The 6,831-nt window shown below is 43.0% G+C and overlaps 1 protein-coding gene and 1 long non-coding RNA gene across 8 annotated transcripts in view; one reads left to right on the plus strand and one right to left on the minus strand.

Moving 5' to 3' along the window:
* Positions 1-5,405, minus strand: part of WDR89 (WD repeat domain 89) — a 53,450-nt gene extending 48,045 nt beyond the window's left edge. For 5 of the 7 annotated variants that reach the window (XM_060418144.1, XM_012181795.5, XM_012181797.5 and 2 more), the window contains exon 1: positions 5,330-5,405. The gene's annotated coding sequence lies outside the window, so the exon portion shown is untranslated. Of the gene's footprint in view, positions 1-5,053 lie in introns of all 7 variants that reach the window. The other 2 variants (XM_042252594.2, XM_042252592.2) reach the window with 1 other exon arrangement.
* Positions 5,406-5,645: 240 nt separating this feature from the next.
* Positions 5,646-6,831, plus strand: part of LOC132660064 (uncharacterized) — a 41,579-nt gene continuing 40,393 nt past the window's right edge. The window contains exon 1 of the long non-coding RNA XR_009601255.1: positions 5,646-6,249. This is a non-coding gene — a long non-coding RNA (uncharacterized LOC132660064). The remainder of the gene's footprint in view (positions 6,250-6,831) is intronic.

Consider the following 6,831-nt stretch of genomic DNA (forward strand, 5'->3'; position numbering starts at 1 on the left):
GCTGTACTGCAATGCATTATTTTCAGGGCAAAGGATGTGAGGGTTTTTCCTATGGAGTTGATGATGGCACAGGAAGGGAGCCAACTTAAAAAGGACTTGGGCTTCCCTGGTGGCTCAGATGGTAACGAATATGCCTGCAATGCAGGAGACAGAGTTTCGATCCCTCGGTCAGGAAGATCCCTTGAAGAAGGGAATGGGTGTTGGTGATGGACAGGGAAGCCTGGTATGCTATAGACCCTGAGGTCCATGACTGAGCAACTAAACTGAACTGAACTGAGTTCTTTCATATATTATCTTATTTCAATATATATATACTTGGATGGTAACACACTCATCAGATTCTGTCTCTTGAGAATTATTAATTCCAACCAGACATAAGAGCAACAGATTGTTACCTTCTGAAGATACGAGTAAAAACTGAAGTCATCAGAGTTACTGTCTCCTTGCTGGGGGGACTGGAGGGTATTAATGATGAGGGACTATCAGTCCAGGTCTCCATGAAGACTCACGCATATTCTAGCCTTAGGAGGAATGAGACTGAGTCTTTGCTGACTTCCTTATAATACATCTCCATCTTCTGAGGTCATGCTTCTTAAACTAGGGGACACACCTATGACTACAGTAAACTGGCTATTATAAGAAGTTACAAAATAAACTATATTCTCCCTAGAATAGCAAGATTATGATATGGCAACAGTTCAAAACAGTATCAAACACAAATATTATGAAACTGAATGCAAAACTCACATTGACTTTTACAGCAGATTAGAATTCAAAGAAATTTCACTTTTCTAAGGGATTAATTCAGGCTTTGTATTCACATTATCACAGGAATACTCATTTACCTCTTCTATTCCACAGTAGAAAAGCTGAAGCACTTTTCACAGCAATCCAGAAGTCACTTAATATTTTTTCTTTCAGCGTATCCTACTAGTCTTTACGCTGCACTAGTATAAAACCTATTTTACCCTTCTTTATACCCTTTGTGGCAAGCAAAATAATGCACCCCCAGAACATCCTTTCTCTAATTCCTGGAACCTATGAATGTTTCCTTACAAGTTAAAGGGATTTTGTAATTAAACTAAGGATCTTGAGATTGACAGATTACTCTGAATTCTCTAGGTGGATTATCTGCCTACAAGACCTTCTAGAACTAACACCCCAAAAAGATGTCCAGTTCAGTCGCTCAGTTGTGTCGACTCTTTGCGACCCTATGAATCGGAGCATGCCAGGCCTCCCTGTCCATCACCAACTCCTGGAGTTCACCCAAACTCATGTGCATCAAGTTGGTGATGCCATCCAGCCATCTCATCCTCTGTCGTCCCCTTCTCCTCCTGCCCCCAATCCCTCCCAACATCAGGGTCTTTTCCAATGAGCCAACTCTGCATGAGGTGGCCAAAGTATCAGAATTTCAGCTTCAACATCAGTCCTTCCAATGAACGCCCAGGACTGATCCCCTTTAGAATGGACTGGTTGGATCTCCTTGCAGTTCAAGGGACCCTCAAGAGTCTTCTCCAACACCACAGTTCAAAAGCATCAATTCTTTGGCACTCAGCTTTCTTCACAGTCTAACTCTCACATCCATACATGACCACTGGAAAAACCATAGCCTTGACTAGATGGACCTTTGTTGACTAATCATAGGGGACTGGAATGCAAAAGTAGGAAGTCAAGACATACCTGGAATAACGGCAAATTTGGCCTTGGAGTACAAAATGAAGCACGGCAAAGGCTAACAGAATTTTGCCAAGAGAATGCACTGGTCATAGCAAACACCCTCTTCAAACAACACAAGAGAAGACTCTGCACATGGACATTATCAGATGGTCAATACTGAAATCAGATTGATTATATTCTTTGTAGCCAAAGATGGAGAGGCTCTATACAGTCAGCAAAAATAAGACCAGGAGCTGACTGTGGCTCAGATCATGAACTCCTTATTGCAAAATTCAGACTTAAATTGAAGAAAGTGGGAAACCACTAGACCATTCAGGTATGAGCTAAATCAAATCCCTTACGATTATACAGTGGAAGTGACAAATAAATTCAAGGGATTAGATCTGAGAGAGTACCTGAAGAACTATGGAGGTTCGTGACATTGTACTGGAGGCAGTGATCAAGACCATTCCCAACAAAAACAAATGCAAAAAGGCAAAATGGTTGTCTGAGGAGGCCTTACAAATAGCTGGGAAAAGAAGAGAAGCTAAAGGCAAAGGAGAAAAGGAAAGATATACCCATTTGAATGCAGAGTTCCAAAGAATAGCAAGGAGAGATAAGAAAAGCTTCCACAGTGATCAATGCAAAGAAATAGAGGAAAACCATAGAACAGGAAATTCTAGAGATCTCTTCAAGAAAGTTAGAGATACCAAGGGAACATTTTATGCAAAGATGGGCACAATAAAGGACAAAAATGCTATGGACCTAACAGAAGCAGAAGATATTAAGAAGAGGTGGCAGCAACACACAGAACAACTATACAAAAACGATCTTCATGACCCAGATAACCATGATTCTGTGATCACTCACCTAGAGCCAGACATCACAGAATACAAAGTCAAGTGGGCCTTAAGAAGCATCACTACAAACAAAGCTAGTAGAGGTGATGGAATTCCAGTTGAGCTATTTCAAATCCTGAAAGATGATGCTGTGAAAGTGCTGCACTCAATATGCCAGCAAATTTGGAAAACTCAGCAGTGGTCTGGACTGGAAAAGGTCAGTTTTCATTCCAATCCCAAAGAAAGGCAATGCCAACGAATGCTCAAACTACCACACAACTGCACTCACATAATAGTGAAGGAATGCTCAAAATTCTCCGAGCCAGGTTTCAACTGTACGTGAACCGTGAACTTCCTTCCTCTATTTCTGCTTTATTGAATATGCCAAAGTCTTTGATTGTGTAGATCACAACAAACTGTGGAAAATTCTGAAAGAGATGGGAATACGAGACAACCTGACCTGCCTCTTGAGAAATCTAGGTCAAGAAGCAACAGTTAGAACTGGACATGGAACAACAGACTGGTTCCAAACTGGGAAAGAAGTACATCAAGGCTGTACATTGTCACTCTGCTTATTTAACTTATATGCAGAGTAGTACTTATATGCAGATTATATCATGTGAAATGCTGGGCTGAATGAAGCATAAGCTGCCATCAAGATTGCCGGGGAAAACATCAATAACCTCAGATACACAGATGACACCACCCTTATGGCAGAAAGCAAAGAACTAAAGAGCCTCAATGAAAGTGAAAGAGGAGAGTGAAAAAGTTGGCTTAAAACTCAACATCCAAAAAACTAAGATCATGGCATCCGGTCCCATCACTTCATGGGGAAACAATGGAAACAGTGAGAGACTTTATTTTGGGGGGCTCCAAAATCACTGCAGATGGTGACTGCAGCCACGAAATTAAAAGACACTTGCTCCTTGGAAGAAAAGCTATGACCAACCTAGACAGCATATTAAAAAGCAGAGACATTACTTTGCCAACAAAGGTCCATGTAGTCAAGGCTATGGTTTTTCCAGTAGTCATGTATGGATGTAAGAGTTGGACTATAAAGAAAGCTGAGTGCCGAGGAATTGACGCTTTTGAACTGTGTTGCTGGAAAGACTCTTGAGAGTCTCTTAGACTACAAGGAGATCCATCAGTCCATCCTAAAGGAAATAAGTCCTGAATATTCACTGGAAGGACTGATGCTGAAACTCCAATACTTTGGCTACTTGATGTGAAGAACTTTTTCCTTGGAAAAGACCTTGATGCTGGGCAACAATGAAGATGGGAGGAGAAGGGGACGACAGAGGATGGGATGGTTGGATGGCATCACTGATTCGCTGGACATGAGTTTGAGCAAGTTCTAGGAGCTGGTAATGGACAGGGAAGCCTGGCATGCTCCAGTCCATGGGGTTGCAAACAGTTGGACATGACTGAGTGACTGAACTGACTGATCTAGGTGGGACCTATTTGTAAACACAAATGGCCCATTAAGAGGAAGGCAGAGGGTGCCAGAGATTTCAGAGATGTGCTTTTAAAATATAGGAGCTACAAGTCAAGGAATATAAGTGGCTACTAGAAGCTGAAAAAAAGCAAAGAAATGGGACTTCCTCTCAGAGTCTCCAGAAGTAATCAGAACTCAGAAAAGCAGTTAAATGAGCTGAACTATTTTTGCTTTATGCTGTCTACAGCAGTGCAAGATAAGAATACAAACCAGACAAGTACCATTTCTGCATTAATAGGGAATAAGATCCTGAACCCTGGATAAGCAGCTAAGTGGGCTACATAGGCTTAAGAGGTATTTCAACTCAAGTGGTAATAGGCTGCATGTTATCCACTGTATTGTGTGTGTGTATAATATTTTAAGTAAAAAGGTAGTCTAGCTTCCATGGGAAAGAAACTGAAAATCAGAGAGTCCTATGTAGTTACCATCAATAATTTATATTCATTATCTCATTTGATCCTCACAACTCTAGGAAGCAGTCAAATCTGGTACTGAATTCAATTCTGCAGTGGAAAAAGCAGCAGCGTGAGAGGGTGACTTGCCCAGTTAAAGGTTAGTAAATGGCTCCTACTCCGATGTCTTTCTACTAGATTATTTTACCTCGAAAACAGCAATCGATCTACGTCTAGGTATGTTGTATTAACTTCTAAAATAACTTCAAGTTAGAAAAGAAAACAAGGCCAACATTTTACAAGCAATACCATAATTTAATTTTACGTGCATAGAAACCGAATATCACACGCAAGTGGTTAGAAAGACGCTGAAGAGAACACGTAGACTAGTAATGTGTTTCTCCGCATGAAAATGAGTATCTACCCTTCTAGGTGTTGCTGTGTGGATTAAATGACATAATACACGTAAAGTGCTTATCAGAGTAGCTAGTCTCACAGTTCGTACTACGTACTCCAGGACGTCTCTTCCCAGAGGAGAATCTGCTTTTCTGATCCCGAAAATTAACCAACCCAGGAGGTGGGTAGGAAAGAATGCGAGGGGAGGGAGTGCGGGTAGCGGAAAAATAGGTCCCAGCTACCTCTCCTTGAACACTTGACCAACAGGCGCTTACTTTTTACCCAAACAGGACGGCTTCGGCGACACCAACCGAACCCTCAGAAGATCGGCGGAGCAGTGACAGCACGGGTATGACCCAGGGGCTCGGATCACTGCACCAGAAGTCCCAACACGTGGCTCCCTCCTCTCACCGCCTCCCCTAATTTCCTTCTGCCCCTAGTGCTACAGGCTCAGCGACTTCGGTTTTTTAGAGTCAGCTGGCACTGTCGCCGACCGTCAAGACAGCTGCCCATCCCAAGAACCTTACCCACCCAAAGCCTGAAAAATATACCTGACCAGGAAGCCCACGACTGGTGCGAGAACGAACTCGAGCACAGACTCGTAGCCTAGCCGACGACCGGAACTCCACCCTCCATCTCTCTGATTGGGTAAACGTGCAAAGGAGCTCGCAGAGGATTGGTCAACAGCAGAGAGGCGGGCCATTGCCCAGGGGCGGGGAAAGAGGTGGGGCGGGGAGGTGAGGAGAAACGTCGGGAGTCGGCCTCTTTCCGGATTGGAAGAACGCTAGACATCTGCGCAGACGTAGACCCAGCTTCCGTATAGGGACTGGCAACATCGCCCTTTACGTTACGGAAGTACGTTACGTTAACGGAAGTTTTAATAACTCATTGGTTGTAACGAAGACGTATGTCTCCTGGCAGCGTGTCCAAGAAAGGGCAAGAAGAAAGCGAGTTCCGCCTCTTCCTTGGGCGACTGGGTCCTTCCGTTGACAGAAGGCGACGTGAGTTCCTTTCAGCGTTTAGACGCTAGAACTACCACCGAGCCAGACTTGGGTAGACAGTTGGTACGTTGACCATTAAGTTTCTGCGGGTGAGAAATACTTAGTACTTCGAATCGGGCCCTGAAACACCCATATACACTCAGAACTTTTAAATAATGACTTCAGTATTGGAACGCAGAGGAGTCTGGCCTTTTCGCGGTCTTTGACTTGGCTGTGTCATTGGCTGAAAAAGTTATCAGTTTGAACGTAGCTCCGCGTCCACCCCAGGCAATCCTGGGATTTGTGGTCCTGGGGGCAAGTGTCCCATAGCTTTGAATGTGATTGTTGTTGCTACTTCTTCCATGTTAACAACCTCTGATAGTTACTGTGGTTTTCTTGTTTTCCGTTGTGCTTTCTTATCCTTTCGCTTATCAGCAGTATTAAAGCCAAAGGACACTTAGGAAAACTAGAAGGTCTTCATGTATGTAAAGGTAAATACTAGTATTTAAAGCATTTTACTACTGTGCCTCTGCTGATGCTGCTTAGTTGTTTCAGTCGTGTCTGACTCTTCGCGACCCTATGGACTGTAACCCTCTGTCCATGGGATTCTCCAGGCAAGAATACTGGAGTGGGTTGCCGTGCCCTCCTCCTCCAGGGATCGAACCCGGGTCTCCTGTATTGCAGGATGATTCTTTACCACTGAGCCACCAGCGAAGCCCTCTGCTAGATGTTCGTGATTAACATACAAAGTGGATAGTAAAAGTCTTGGGTTTTTTGCTTTTACAGCAAAATGGTATTTGATTTTCACGTTCGTGTTCACTCGACAATATTTGAAAAATGCTTTAAACTTGACAGTTATATATACTGTTTCGTCTGTTTACGTAAATCAAGTGTTATGATAAAAGCAGAACTGGCTACTGTGTTGATAAGAAAATAATGCTGTAGTTAAAATGTCAAACATGACCAGTTTCAGGAGGCACACACACACTGTATATTATTCAATGTTGTATTATGAAGTCCGTTTTCAATCTTATTGGAAACATGCTGGTTTAAGGCAGTTTCCTTGATTTTAG

This window comes from Ovis aries, chromosome 7 (genome assembly GCF_016772045.2).
Source record: "Ovis aries strain OAR_USU_Benz2616 breed Rambouillet chromosome 7, ARS-UI_Ramb_v3.0, whole genome shotgun sequence".
NCBI lineage: Eukaryota > Metazoa > Chordata > Mammalia > Artiodactyla > Bovidae > Ovis > Ovis aries.